Below are 16,275 nucleotides of genomic sequence, written 5' to 3' on the forward strand. Positions count from 1 at the left end.
TGGGTGGGTTTTAGAGTAGGGTTGGTTGTGTGAGTGGTGGGTTTTAATGTTGGGGGGTATTTGTACTTTTTTTTTACAGGTAAAAGAGCTGATTACTTTGGGGAAATGCCCCGCAAAAGACCCTTTTAAGGGCTATTTGTAATTTAGTGTAGGGTAGGGCTTTTTTTTGGGGGGGGGGGCTTTTTTATTTTGTAAGGGGGATTAGAGTAGGTGTAGTTAGTTTAAAAATCTTGTAATTATTTTATTATTTTCTGTAATTTAGTGGGGGGTTTTCTTCGTACTTTAGATAATTTTTTTAAATTGTAATTAATTGTATTTAGTTTAGGGAATTTATTTAATTATAGTGTAGTGTTAGGTGTAATTGTAACTTAGGTTAGGTTTTATTTTACAGGTAAATTTGTCTTTATTTTATCTAGGTAGTTATTAAATAGTTAATAACTATTTAGTAACTATTCTACCTAGTTAACATAAATACAAACTTGCCTGTAAAATAAAAATAAACCTTAAGATAGCTACAATGTAACTATTAGTTATATTGTAGCTAGTTTAGGGTTTATTTTATAGGTAAGTATTTAGTTTTAAATAGGAATAATTTAGTGAATTGTATTAATTTTATTTAGATTTATTTAAATTATATTTAAGTTAGGGGGTGTTAGGTTTAGGGTTAGAGGTTTAGGGGTTAATACATTTAATATAGTGGTGGTGACGTTGTGGGTGGCAGATTAGGGGTTAATAAATGTAGTTAGTTTGCGCCGACATTGGGGTTGGCAGATTAGGGGTTAATAAATATAATGTAGGGTTCGGCGATGTTGGGGGCAGCAGATTAGGGGTTCATAACTATAATGTAGGTGGCGGCGGTGTCCGGAGCGGCAGATTAGGGGTTAATAATATAATGCAGGAGTCTGCAATGTCGGAGGCGGCACATTAGGGGTTAATAAGTGTAATATTAGGAGTGTTTAGACTAGGGGTTCATGTTAGGGTGTTAGGTGTAGACATAACTTTTATTTCCCCGTAGGAATCAATGGGGCTGCGTTAGGAGCTTTACGCTGCTTTTTTGCAGGTGTTGGTTTTTTTTCAGCCGGCTCTCCCCCATTGATTCCTATGGGGAAATCGTGCACGAGCACGTTTTACCTACTCACCGCTAACGTAAGCAGCGCTGGTATTGAGGTGTGATGTGGAGCTAAATTTTGCTCTTCACTGACTTTTTTGCGGTTAACGCCGGGTTTGTAAAAACCCATAATACCAGCGCTGTCTGTAGGTGAGCGGTGAGGGAAAACTGCTCGTTAGCACCGCACCCCTCCTAACGCAAAACCCGTAATCTAGGTGTAAGTTTGGTCAATTTTATTACTGGTATTATGCAAGAATAAGATGACAGGAAAGTGCTACCCTCTTTTGTTAAGACTATCTTTTTCCTTACTTGGATATTATCATGTTTGTGGGTCACGTGATTTTAATTGCGTTATGAACCTCATGCTTTTGTTAAATTAGTTAAGTGTTATTAGTGTTGGTACAAATCACCCTCTTTCATAGCAAGTTAAACATCATTATTTTATCAGCAGGAAAGTGCAGAATCAACAAGGAGTAAACACATGACTTTTGACAGACATATAATTGATATAAACTGCTTTAATAGTAAATTATCACAATTTTAACATTAACATCAGAATATGTTTCTGTAGATAACATTAACTTGGATTACATTTTGATATAATCTTGTTTATATTTTTGATGTAAAGCTCAGTCATATTCTTATATAAAAGATAATACATTTAAATTAACATTACATTTTAAGTGGAGAACATTTTATGTAGCTGTGATCAGATAAAATAATCTCAGTTTTTAAACATCTTTATTTTGATTATATAGATTTTAAAACCAGCTTTATATTCCATTTAGCTTTCCATCTCTTCAAAAGATTCTAGTTTTCCTGTTGATTTCTTTTCACCCGGAAAAGCTGTTCTTCAACAGCTGACCTTAAGCTGAGAAGAACAAAAATGTATAGTTGAAACAGTCTGTTTACTAATGGTTGATAATTGTAAAACATGTTTCTGTTAAACTAGTTTTTATTTCTGTATGATAACTTTAACCCATAATAACTAGTAAATGAAATAGTTATACAAAATATACAGATAAAATATTATTGTATTTTTATAATTAAAGTAGCAAAAATGTGGTATAAAATTTTAAATAAAAAAGCATTGCTTCTAGTAAAAGTTCTACTGTTTTTCAGAGCCATGTGCACATATACCCAGGACATACTTGAAAACGAGAGAAATCTCAATGTATCCTTCCTGGTAAAATATTTTATAAATAAATAAATAAATAAATGCTGTGTCGGCCGTGTATTAGTATTCAAGCTCAGAGAACTAGTGCTGGTGTGCATTGTGTCTAATAAAACTTAATTTGTGTTATATAAGCCACTGCTGACTCAAGCTGTGGTGTTTGAATACGGGTGCCAATATATATAGAAGAGAGAGATAGTAATAATATATTATTTATTAATCTTAGATGTTTGTGACGGAAATATAGAAAATAAAAATAAAAAAAGTTCTTACTCTGGATAAGTCCTCTCATTATGGTAAGCATAGGCTAAAGCCATCAGACAAGCCAAGAGAAACAGGATTCTATAGTAGGGAGACATTATTCTATAACCAAGGAAAGAAAAAATAAATATTATATCATATTCATCTCTTTAAAGGAACATTATACACTAAATAGATGTTATATAGAATGATGCATTCAAATAAAAGATTAGTCTGAGATTAACATGTAGATGTATTTTTTCAAGTTTCATTAGTTATTTAAATATTGACGAAAGAAGTGCTATGTTTTAGTATCTATAAAACAATGGGAACTGCCATGTTGTAATTTAAGTTACTTTTTCTGCTGTGGCCAATTATGGGCAGTTATAAATAGGTCACTAGAGTGTGCAGCCAATGGCTGTGTGGAATATAACAGTGTTCTGCACCTCCATTTCTAACAGGAACAGATAAGCTCACAATATCAGAAAGGAATTACAGGAAAATGGGACAAAATAAATAATGAAAGGATATTGTAGAGTTTTCTTTATATATACTAGACATGTAAATATGCCAAAATCTTGAAATTTTAGGGCAGATGACACCTTTGAGGTTTGGGTAATTAGGGCTGACTGCTGTCCACCATAAAAAAAACCCTGAACAGTGCAGAATTATATAACATTATCTAAGCGCAAACATTATACATTAAAGTATTGTATCCATATTTTATGTTAAAGTCTAGTTTTTCAGACCGCTCCTCCTTGCTCTGCTGAGCGGGTCTGTTTTTTTTCTTAAGCACATCTGGGCAGCTGTCTACTCACAGTTGGCCCGATCGCGCCTTTAAACTCAATGTAGCTCGCTCCTGCTACCAGACCAGAGCGGTATTGAGCTACATTGAGTTTAAAGGCGCAATTGGACCGGCTATGAGTAGACAGCTGCCATGATGCGCTTAAGAAAAAAAACAGACCCGCTCAGCAGAGTAAGGAGTGGCGGTCTGAAAACTAGGCTTTTTCATAAAATATGGCTGCAATACTTTAATGTATAATGTTTGCGCTAAGATAATGTTATATAATTCTGCACATTATATAACATTATTTTTTAGGTTTACTGCCCCTTTAAGTCCCCACTCTTTATGCAACCATGTATATTTTTCACAATGGAGCAGTCATTTCACCTCATGGCTGTCAGTAACATACATATCAACCGTTTTACCTCTTCAGCGGCTGCACCACGCCTAAACAGTAGTGGTTCGACCCCCTTGTCTGTCACTTATTTCATTTTGCTCCATATTCGTATTGCATTGAGGCATATGATGCCTTTAACATTTAACAAAAACCGATGGACATTTAAAGGGATAGTCTAGATGCAATACTTATTCTTTATTACTTATTGTTACATACCAGACAAACATCATGCAACAGGTTCCACATCTATAAGCTTGTAAGGAGGACATGAAACTTTTAAATAATTGTAGGAAAACTTATTTAAGAGTTGATCGTGACTAGAGAAACTTAACATGATAAAATGTACATGTAATAGGTGGTCGGAGATTTGCGACCATTTTCAGCTCCTAACAAATTATGAATATTTAAATGTTTCAAGTACTTCTTACAAGCTTAGAGATGTGGGACCAGTTGCAGGATGCTTCTTTGATATGTAACAATAAGTAATCAAAATTATGTATTGGGTCTAGACTAGGGATGGGCGAATGTGTTTATATTTAAATTCAAATGTTAGAATGAATGCTATTATAGAAATTCGATTTAAATAATAGAATTTGGTAAGAACGAATATTCTTAAAAATTCTATTATCGAATGTTATTTAAAGTTTTCGAATGCCACTTTCAAATTCGAATGTCACATTTATAAAACACAGTTGTAGACTAGAAATAGTATTTTGAATTCGAATGTCACATTCAAATTCGAATGTCACATTCAAATTCGAATATTTCATTTATAAAACACAGTATTAGACTAGAAATACTATTTCGAATTTGAATGTTACATTCAAATTAGAATGTAGCATTCAAAATTAGATTACATTTATTAAACACAGTTGTAGAGTAGAAATACTATTTAGAATTCGAATGATACATTCGAATTCGAATGCCTCATTCGAATTTGAATATTACATTTAAAAAACACAGTATTAGACTCAAAATACTATTTCGAATTCGAATGTGACATTCAAATTCGAATGCAGCATTCAAATTTGAATATTAAGTTTATTAAACACAGTTGTAGACTAGAAATACTATTGTCACATTCAAATTCAAATATTACATTTTGAAATTGAATGAATACATAGCTAAACATTCTATTATTCGAACGAATATTTTCGAATTTTATTGAAAAATTAGAAAACGAAAATTAGAAAATAGAATGTTAGAATGTTATGTAAACATTCTAAATTCGATTCGAACAAACGTTTCAAAATTTGTTTTAAATTTTGAATTTTTAGAAACATTCGCCCATTCCTAGTGTCCCTTTAAGTGTCCAGTATTTTACTGGACAACCTGCTAAAATCCTGGACACCTGACTACCCTAGTTACTATATTAATGAATGTTCAAAATAGCAACTCTCCACTTAGTAACCCCCTAAAACTGACAGATTTAACTTTTTTTGAGATGAATAGAAAACAATATCATTGAAATAATTATGGTATGTTGCAAATATGTATACAATAAACCAAGTAAAGGCTGAGTATCTGTATTTCCTTTTTCATTTAATTGCTATAACACAGATATTTACCTTTTTCTTTTTTATATTAAATAATTTTATTTTCAGCACTCAACAAAAAACATTGAAGAACCCCCCCCCCCCAAATAATTGTAGAAAGTTTTGATTGCTGCATAAATCATAATTTCTGATTTGGGGGCTATTTTAGAATTGTTAATTTCTAAGAGAAATGACCAAACTATGGATCACATGGTATCTAAACAAGTTTAGACTTCGGGGCTATTTTTTATTTTTTTTTAAACAATGAGGATTGCCACTGTAAAGCTGAACTATTTTCCTTCTATAGTGTGTGCAGAAATGCCTAAATCCACAGATGCTGCTGACATTTCTAAAACAAAAAAGGGTAGTTTTATTAAACATTTTTTTTTAATGTTTGTATAGTTAGAGTGTATATAGCATGTTACTTTATTTGATATTACTTATATTAGCTTATTTTAATTATTCATTTAAAGGAACTCACCTTATAAACACAAATTTAAACTCTATTTGCACTCAGATATTTTGTTTCACACACACAAAGGGTGAGATTAAGATTATTTTTCAACAACGGCATTTCCCTTTCTCTTTCACCACATCAAAATAACAGAAGCACTTGAGGGCTGATCATTCTACAAAGTAATTTCTGCATCTTTGGAAACACCTACTAGTATTATGCCTGTACAGCAGCTTCTATTTGAGGTTTAACACCTTAAGCAGGTTATTGGGAGGTTTAAACTATGAGTGCACACCTTCTATTTGGGTTTATTAAATTGGTATTACATAGAACGTGGCTGGCAGCCCGCAAGCTACATGTGGCCCTCTGCACTAGTTTATGCGGCACCTAAGGAGAAAGCAAAACTAAGAATATCTTCCATAGTTTTTGTAGCCCCTGGAAAAAACAAAACTAAAAACGTGTGCTTTGGGGAATGCTGGTGATGGGCAAACAAAGTGGCAACAACTTAAAATATCCATGTAAAGAGGAGAAGAGTACCCTACAACCTTACCTAAATTAGTACCAGTGCCACTGGACATTTTTAGGAAATGTACTGTTTATGTGTAGCCATAAATTTATTTGAGGATTCTAAAATATTTAAAAAACAATAGCAAGGAACAGCCGCACAGCAAGAGGCACCAGTGAAGAGGGCTGATAAAAAAAATAAAAAAACCTTTATTGAAACAGTTTAAAACAAAGGTATGTGGCAGACAAACATTCTGACTAGTTTCGTGCCCTCATCAGCACTTAATCATAGGATACGTATGTAAGGTGCATACTCCCTATTTAAACCTATAATTAATCAATTAATAAAAACAGTATTTATATACATAAAAAATCCATTAAGTTACCAATGTTTAAAGAGATCAAGTAGCATGTATAATAACTAAAGGTGAGTTGTTATAAACAATGCATTTACTAATTCATCACATAATATTCTCAACTCCTTATAAGAAAATCACCTAATTTCAAACACAAATGTCACTAAATGGAAATAAAAAAACATCAGCAAAAAATTATTAATTTATTAGCAAAAATAATAATTAAGAAGGTACCTGAGTACTCCTGAAAGTTTGAATCTTTACAGAGGAACATATATGAGCCATTTCAGATAATGTTTAAATGTTATACAGAACCTAAGTAAAGGCTATCAATGTTGTATTGACAAATTATCCCAGTTAAAGATTCAAAAATTCAGAACTCTAAAGTTTAAACCAAAATTGAACCACATAATCAAATATCACTATTCAATGAAATAACTCATCTCCCACTCAATCCCAGAGGAGTAATGGTCTTTAATCTATAAATCCAATAAAGTTCCTGTTTTAAGAATCTGTTTTAAAGATTGTAAAATATTCATCTATGACCCTTTATGCCTCTAAAAATACCGATCTGTAACCCTGAATGTTAAGAATTTGGCTATCACTGACTATAATATATGAATATTATGGTAATGTTTTCTGTAACCTTCTCTACCTATTTCACATACATATTTTTACTGAAACACATTTACCTGGCTTATTATTAATAATTACGTCTTACAAATTGTGTTATCATAATTTAAGCATATTCAGTAATATAATTATAATGTATAACACATATTTATGTATACTGTAAATTAAAATCAGTAATACAGGGTTATAATAATATAGAGAAACAAAATGCTATTCTTACCCGCGTCTTGACTTGGATAGCACAAACGATGGGAATTGACTTTGATTCAAAGCACAGTCTGCAGTAATTAAAACCTAGCACAAACATCAACATGACATCACAGTGTCTGTGTAAATCAAATTAAAAAGCATTGATGTGGATCATATGATTTACACAGTGGATATCTTTTTTTTTTTTTTATTTGCTTTAGTCATGAGTGTTATTTTGTATTAAAAAAACGCAGACCGGTATAATTGGTATTTTGTTTTTATATATATATATATATATATATATATATATATATATATATATATATATATATATATATATATATATTACTAAGAGAAAAGAAAATGTCAATAGCAAAAGATAATTTGAACTTATAGTTTGAAGCAACAGGCATTATTTTTTTCAAATCAAAGTCTTAGCTTTTTTTTCAGACAGGTATTGTTGTTGCACCTTTGTTTTAGTGTGTACAGTTTTTATTTATTGTAGATAAGGGTGGTCCCGTCTAAAATGAAACATTGTAATGTGCTTCTCATTGCTAAATAGGGCTCCTTGTTCTTGCAAATTATATATCACCTTCCAAGTTGCTTATATTAAGGGTTGATACGTGTCATTAACATTCAGTTGCAAGTGAGATCACATCAGATCTATCCACTCATGTTATGTTATGAAACAGACAAAATAGTTGGAGTGAAGTCTCATACAAAAGTAAAATGTTCATGTATAGTTCAAAATAGGAAAAAGGTAGCAGCTCACGTCACTATCCAAGCAACCAGGCAATAGGTCAAGTAGAATATTATTATATGTGTTTTATAGGACCCAAGCCTGACAGCTTGTGAAACATAATAAACTCTGCAGGGACATTAAACAACTCTTGTTTTTGTGTAAAATTTGTGCTTTGTCCCAGTGCCAGAGAGCCCAAAAAGCAAAATTTGATATAATCTAAACACAGTCGAGTCCTCTATTTGTATGTATCCTTCATATATCCCCTACTCAAAGTAAGGTAAGGCAATGACTGCATACTCAACACTCTCAGCATTTGTTTCAGCTGTACATATTGTGAAATCTAACACTACGTTCAAGGCTGCATAACTTGTTGAGTGCTGTTAATCAAAAGCAAAAACAGGAAAGCTGGATGTTCAGTGCATGGTTAAACTCTTCTTATTTCACGCAATCTCCTGTTGCTGTCCTTGATCCCCTCCTCCTTTACTCACTGTTTTTCATTGGTTCCTGATGCTACCACTGCCTAGTTGAAGCCATATAAAGAGTGTGGTACCAGGAGATCGTGTGTTAGAAAAACAATTCCCAGCAATCTCCAGAAAAAAATATTGTAGTAGTAATGGAATTTCCTAAACCCTGTTAAAGATGTTGCAGTGACGCTGAAACAAACCACACATATGCATAATATCAGGTCTCTCCAGGCCAGCCCTTGCAAATCCTGTTATTTCACCTGTTAGTATTCACATTCACATATGCAACTTGACAAACTCAAATATTCTACTGCTAGTAAAAGCTTTCAAGAAACTGTGTTGGGCTCTTTTCCTGTAGCTGAATCTCCTTCCCTAGCTGAAACCATAAGTGACATCAAACTTATGGATAGCATCAGTAGCCCATTTTTTAGCTTTGCTGATCACTGCTTGTTGTAGGAGGGCAACATTAAGGGCCCATTTCAGTCTCACCAGTCTTTCAAAGCTCCTGCCTAGGGCAAAATGTTTTAAAAAAAAGTGGGCTGACCCTCGCTGTACAAACCAATGGTGATAAACCTGCTATAAGAAAGGGACACTCAGGTTAAATTGAATTTTCATGATTCAGATACAGCATATAATTTTAAACAACTTTCCAATTTACTTCCATTAAAAAAAAATGTGCACAGTCTTTTATATTTACAATTTGTGAGTGACCAGATCCTACTGAGCATGTGCAAGAATTCACAGAATATACGTATATGCATTTGTGATTGGCTGATTGCGATCACATGGTACAAGGGGACTGGAAATAGACATAACTTTGAAATTTGTTAAAAAAAATCTACTACTAATTTGAAGTTCAGACTAAGTGCTATTACATTGTCTTGTTATCTTGCATTTGTTGATTATGCAAATCTAATGTGTTGACTGGTTCACTGCCTTTAAACATTCCAAGCACACTGCAAATGAATGCGGATCTCAGCAGTGTGGAGGGGGCATGTTTTCAAAACATGTTTGCACAACATATAATGTGTGTTCAATAAATATAAAAAGGGTTTATGTTTGTAATACATATAAACATCCCCAAATCCAGAACTTTAAAATGCAAAAATAAGTTATTCCAAAATCCAGACTTTTTCATAAATATTTTTTTCTAAATAATGGCTAGATTACGAGTTTTTCGTTTTGAGCTATGCGGTGCTAACAAGCAGTTTTTTCTCACCGCTCACTTACCTACAGCGCTGGTATTACGGGTTTTTACAAACCCGGCGTTAAAAGGCGAGAAGTGAGCGTTGAGCAAAATTGTGCTCCTTACCGCACTCCAATATCATTGCTGCTTAAGTCAGCGGTGAACTGGTCGTACATGCTCATGCACAATTTCCCCATAGGAATCAACGAGGAGAGCCAGCTGAGAAAAAGTCTAACACCTGCAAAAAAGCAGCGTAAAACTCAGTAACGCAGCCCCATTGATTCCTATGGGGAAACACATTTTATGTTTACACCTAACACCCCTAATCTTACACTTATTAACAACTAATCTGCTGCCCCCGACATCGCCGCCACCTACATTATATTTATTAACCCCTAATCTGCCGCCCCAATGTCGCCACGACCTACCTACATTTATTAACCCCTAATCTGCTGCCCCCAACGTCGCCACCACTATACTAAATTTATTAACCCCTAAACCTAACTCTAACCCTAACCCTAACACCCCCTAACTTAAATATAATTACAATAAATCTAACTGAAAATTCCTATAATTAACTAAATTATTCCTATTTAAAACTAAATACTTACCTGTAAAATAAACCCTAAGCTAGCTACAATATAACTAATAGTTACATTGTAGCTAGCTTAGGGTTTATTTTTATTTTACAGGCAAGTTTGTATTTATTTTAACTAGGTACAATTGTTACTAAATAGTTATTAACTATTTAATAACTACCTAGCTAAAATAAATACAAAAGTACCTGTAAAATAAAACCTAACCTAAGTTACAATAACACCTAACACTACACTATAATTAAATAAATTAACTAAATTAAATAGAATTACCTAAATTAAATTAGCTAAAGTACAAAAACAAACAAACACTAAATTACTGAAAATAATAAACAAATTACAGATATTTAAACTAATTACAACTAATCTAATAGCCCTATCAAAATAAAAAAAGCCCCCCCCCCCAAAAAAAAACAAAACCTAGTCTAAACTAAACTACCAATAGCCCTTAAAAGGGCCTTTTGCTGGGCATTGCCCCAAAGTAATAAGCTCTTTTACCTGTAAAAAAAAATACAAACAACCCCCCAACAGTAAAACCCACCACCCACACAACCAACCCCCCAAATAAAATACTTTCTAAAAAAAAACTAAGCTCCCCATTTCCCTGAAAAGGGCATTTGGATGGGCATTGCTCTATTGCAGGCCGAAACCCTAACCTAAAAATAAAACCCACCCAATACACCCTTAAAAAAACCTAACACTAACCCCCTGAAGTTCGACTTACAGTTCTGAAGACTGGACATCCATCCTCAAGGAAGCGGCAGAAGTCTTCATCCAGCCGGGCCGAAGTCCTCAACAAAGCCGGGAGAAGTCTTTATCCAAGCCAGGCGAAGTGGTCCTCCAGACGAGCAGAAGTCTTCATCCAGATGGCATCTTCTATCTTCATCCATCCGACATGGAGCGGATCCATCTTCAAGACATCCAACGCGGAGCATCCTCTTCTTCCGACGACTAATGACGAATGAAGGTTCCTTTAAGTGACGTCATCCAAGATGGCATCCCTTAGATTACGATTGGCTGATAGAACTGTATCAGCCAATCGGAATTAAGGTAGAAAAAATCCTATTGGCTGATGCAATCAGCCAATAGGATTGAGCTTGCATTCTATTGGCTGATTGGAACAGCCAATAGAATGCGAGCTCAATCCTATTGGCTGATTGGATCAGCCAATAGGATTGAACTTCAATCCTATTGGCTGATTGCATCAGCCAATAGGATTTTTTCTACCTTAATTCCGATTGGCTGATAGAATTCTATCAGCCAATTGTAATCTAAGGGACGCCATCTTGGATGACGTCACTTAAAGGAACCTTCATTCGTCTTTAAGTCGTCGGAAGAAGAGGATGCTATGCGTCGGATGTCTTGAAGATGGAGCCGCTCCGCGTCGGATGGATGAAGATAGAAGATGCCGTCTGGATGAAGACTTCTGCCCGTCTGGAGGACCACTTCGTCCGGCTTGGATGAAGACTTCTCCCGGCTTCGTTGAGGACTTCGGCCCGGTTGGATGAAGACTTCTGCCGCTTCCTTGAGGATGGATGTCCGGTCTTCAGAACTGTAAGTCGATCTTCAGGGGGTTAGTGTTAGGTTTTTTTAAGGGTGTATTGAGTGGGTTTTATTTTTTAGATTAGGGTTTGGGCCACAAAAGAGCTAACTGCCCTTTTAAGGGCAATGCCCATCCAAATGCCCTTTTCAGGGCAATGGGGAGCTTAGGTTTTTATAGATAGTATTTTATTTGGGGGGTTGGTTGTGTGGGTGGTGGGTTTTACTGTTGGGGGTTGTTTGTATTTTATTTTACAGGTAAAAGAGCTGATAACTTTTGGGCAATGCCCCGCAAAAGGCCCTTTTAACGGCTATTGGTAGTTTAGTTTAGGCTAGGTTTTTTTTTTATTTTGGGGGGCTTTTTATTTTGATAGGGCTATTAGATTAGGTGTAATTAGTTTAAATATCTGTAATTTGTTTATTATTTTCTGTAATTTAGTGTTTGTTTTTATACTTTAGCTAATTTAATTTAATTTAGGTAATTGTATTTAATTTAGTAAATTTATTTAATTATAGTGTAGTGTTAGGTGTTATTGTAACTTAGGTTAGGTTTTATTTTACAGGTACTTTTGTATTTATTTTAGCTAGGTAGTTATTAAATAGTTAATAACTATTTAATAACTATTCTACCTAGTTAAAATAAATATAAAGTTGCCTGTAAAATAAAAATAAACCCTAAGATAGCTACAATGTAACTATTAGTTATATTGTAGCTAGCTTAGGGTTTATTTTATAGGTAAGTATTTAGTTTTAAATAGGAATAATTTAGTTAATTATAGGAATTTTATTTAGAATTATTTAAATTATATTTAAGTTAGGGGGTGTTAGAGTTAGGGTTAAACTTAGGTTTAGGGGTTAATACATTTAGTATAGTTTCAGCGACGTTGGGGGAGGCAGATTAGGGGCTAATAAATGCAGGTAGGGTGCGGCGAAGTTAGGGATGGCAGATTAGGGGTTAATAATATTTAACTAATGTTTGAGAGGCGGGAGTGCGGCGGTTTAGGGGTTAATATGTTTATTATAGTGGCGGCGACATTGGGGGCGGCAGATTAGGGGTTAATAAATATAATGTAGGTGTCAGCAATGTTGGGGGCAGCAGATTAGGGGTTCATAAATATAATGTAGGTGGCGGCGGTGTCCGGAGCGGCAGATTAGGGGTTAAAAAAATTATTTTAGTATTTGCGATGCGGGAGGGCCTCGGTTTAGGGGTTAATAGGTAGTTTATGGGTGTTTGTGTACTTTTTAGCACTTTAGTTATGAGTTTTATGTTACGGCGTTGTACCATCAAACTCTTAACTACTGACTTTTAAATGCGTTAGGACTCTTGACGGTATAGGGTGTTCCGCTCACTTTTTGGCCTCCCAGGACAGATTTATAATACCGGCGCTATGGAAGTCCCATAGAAAAAAGACTTTACGAAGTTTACGTAAGTCGTTTTGCGGTAAGGCCAAAGAAGTGTGCGGTACACCTATACCTGCAAGACTCGTAATAGCAGCGGGCGTAAAAAAGCAGCGTTAGGACCTATTAACGCTGGTTTTTTACCTTAACTTAGAACTCGTAATCTAGCCGTAAATTTCTTAAAAATAAGAATTTTTCCCTACCAATAAGTCACAAGCTTATCTGGCTGCATCTTGGGTTTGGCATTTGTATTTAAAATGCAAATTATAGTCTATATTTAGTTAAAACTACATTATTAACTTTCAGGTTATAGTACAGTACTATATAATAAAATATATATAATAATGATGGTACCATGTATACAAAAGTATTAAAAATTATATCAAATTATTATATAAAACTAACTTTAGTTTGCATGAATAAGCTGTTTTATGTAAATATTGTCTAACTAATACTTAGTTCCATCCCCTCTCCAAGCTGTCCCACTGAACAGATGCGAATATACAAAATCCACACTATTCTGAAATCCAAACTTTTTGTGGTCCCAAGAAGTTTGTAAAAAGCGTGTTGTACCTGTAGTTCAAATAATCTATATGCAGATTAAGTAACAGCAGTATATTTTTTACAATTGCTCATCTCACCACTAAAAGGGTGGTGAGACAGGTGTGTAAAAATGTTCACCTAAGCTAGCGGGTGTTGTATAGAACATTAGAACATATGTATAAAAGTTTATACAGGTTTATCCTATGGAGCACCTATATATTCACAGTTGGCTAGATTTAGAGTTGGGCGGTAGCCGTCAAAACCAGCGTTAGAGGCTCCTAACGCTGGTTTTGGGCTACCGCCGGTATTTAGAGTCAGTCAGGAAAGGGTCTAACGCTCACTTTGCAGCCGCAACTTTTCCATACCGCAGATCCCCTTACGTCAATTGCGTATCCTATCTTTTCAATGGGATCTTTCTAACGCCGGTATTTAGAGTCGTGGCTGAAGTGAGCGTTAGAAATCTAACGACAAAACTCCAGCCGCAGAAAAAAGTCAGTAGTTAAGAGCTTTCTGGGCTAACGCCGGTTTATAAAGCTCTTAACTACTGTGCTCTAAAGTACACTAACACCCATAAACTACCTATGTACCCCTAAACCGAGGTCCCCCCACATCGCCGCCACTCTATTAAAATTTTTTAACCCCTAATCTGCCGACCGCACGCCGCTGCCACCTACATTATCCCTATGAACCCCTAATCTGCTGCCCCTAACACCGCCGACCCCTATATTATATTTATTAACCCCTAATCTGCCCCCCTCAACGTCGCCTCCACCTGCCTACACTTATTAACCCCTAATCTGCCGACCGGACCGCGCCGCTATTATAATAAAGTTATTAAACCCTAATCCGCCTCACTCCCGCCTCAATAACCCTTTAATAAATAGTATTAACCCCTAATCTGCCCTCCCTAACATCGCCGACACCTAACTTCAAACATTAACCCCTAATCTGCCGACTGGAGCTCACCGCTATTCTAATAAATGTATTAACCCCTAAAGCTAATTCTAACCCTAACCCTAACACCCCCCTAAGTTAAATATAATTTTTATCTAACAAAATAAATTAACTCTTATTAAATAACTTATTCCTATTTAAAGCTAAATACTTACCTATAAAATAAACCCTAATATAGCTACAATATAAATTATAATTATATTGTAGCTATTTTAGGATTAATATTTATTTTACAGGCAACTTTGTAATTATATTAACCAGGTACAATAGCTATTAAATAGTTAATAACTATTTAATAGTTACCTAGTTAAAATAATTACAAAATTACATGTAAAATAAATCCTAACCTAAGTTACAATTAAATCTAACACTACACTATCAATAAATAAATTAAATAAAATACCTGCAATTATCTACAATTAAACCTAACACTACACTATCAATAAATAAATTAAATACAATTCCTACAAATAAATACAATTAAATAAACTAACTAAAGTACAAAAAATAAAAAAGAACTAAGTTACAAAAAATAAAAAAATATTTACAAACATTAGAAAAAAAATTACAACAATTTTAAACTAATTACACCTACTCTAAGACCCCTAATAAAATAACAAAGACCCCCAAAATAAAAAAATGCCCTAACCTATTCTAAATTACAAAAGTTCAAAGCTCTTTTACCTTACCAGCCCTTAAAAGGGCCCTTTGCGGGGCATGCCCCAAAGAATTCAGCTCTTTTGCCTGTAAAAAAAAACATACAATACCCCCCCCCCCAACATTACAACCCACCACCCACATACCCCTAATCTAACCCAAACCCCCCTTAAATAAACCTAACACTAAGCCCCTGAAGATCTTCCTACCTTATCTTCACCTCACCGGGTTCACCGATCGGTCCAGAAGAGGGTCCAAAGTCTTGATCCAAGCGGCGGCTGAAGAACTCCATCATCTGGCTGAAGTTGGAAGTCCATCATCGGGATGAAGTCTTCTATCAAGCCGCATCTTCAATCTTCTTTCTTCCGGAGCGGAGAGGAGGCATCTTCTTCCCAGCCGACGCGGATCCAACCTCTTCAAGCGACGCCTACTAGCCGAATGACGGTTCCTTTAAATGACGTCATCCAAGATGGCGTCCATCGAATTCCGATTGGCTGATAGGATTCTATCAGCCAATCGGAATTAAGGTAGGACAATTCTGATTGCCAATCAGATTGAGCTCGCATTCTATTGGCTGATCGGAACAGCCAATAGAATGCGAGCTCAATCTGATTGGCTGATCCAATCAGCCAATCGGATTGAACTTGAATCTAATTTACTGATTCCATCAGCCAATCAGAATTTTCCTACCTTAATTCCGATTGGCTGATAGAATCCTATCAGCCAATCGGAATTCGAGGGACGCCATCTTGGATGACGTCCCTTAAAGGAACCTTCATTCTTCAGTTGGATGTCGGAAGAAGTGGATGGATCCGTGCTGGA

General features: G+C 34.9%; 1 long non-coding RNA gene across 1 annotated transcript in view; it reads right to left on the reverse strand.

The window, feature by feature from the left end:
• Nucleotides 1-1,608: 1,608 nt before the first annotated feature.
• The window catches only part of LOC128651641 (uncharacterized), a 19,022-nt gene continuing 4,355 nt past the window's right edge, over nt 1,609-16,275 (reverse strand). Inside the window, exons 2-3 of the long non-coding RNA XR_008401149.1 lie at nt 2,556-2,645; nt 1,609-1,979 (exon numbers count right to left, since the gene is read on the reverse strand). This is a non-coding gene — a long non-coding RNA (uncharacterized LOC128651641). The remainder of the gene's footprint in view (nt 1,980-2,555; nt 2,646-16,275) is intronic.

This window comes from Bombina bombina, chromosome 3 (genome assembly GCF_027579735.1).
Source record: "Bombina bombina isolate aBomBom1 chromosome 3, aBomBom1.pri, whole genome shotgun sequence".
NCBI classification, from domain to species: domain Eukaryota; kingdom Metazoa; phylum Chordata; class Amphibia; order Anura; family Bombinatoridae; genus Bombina; species Bombina bombina.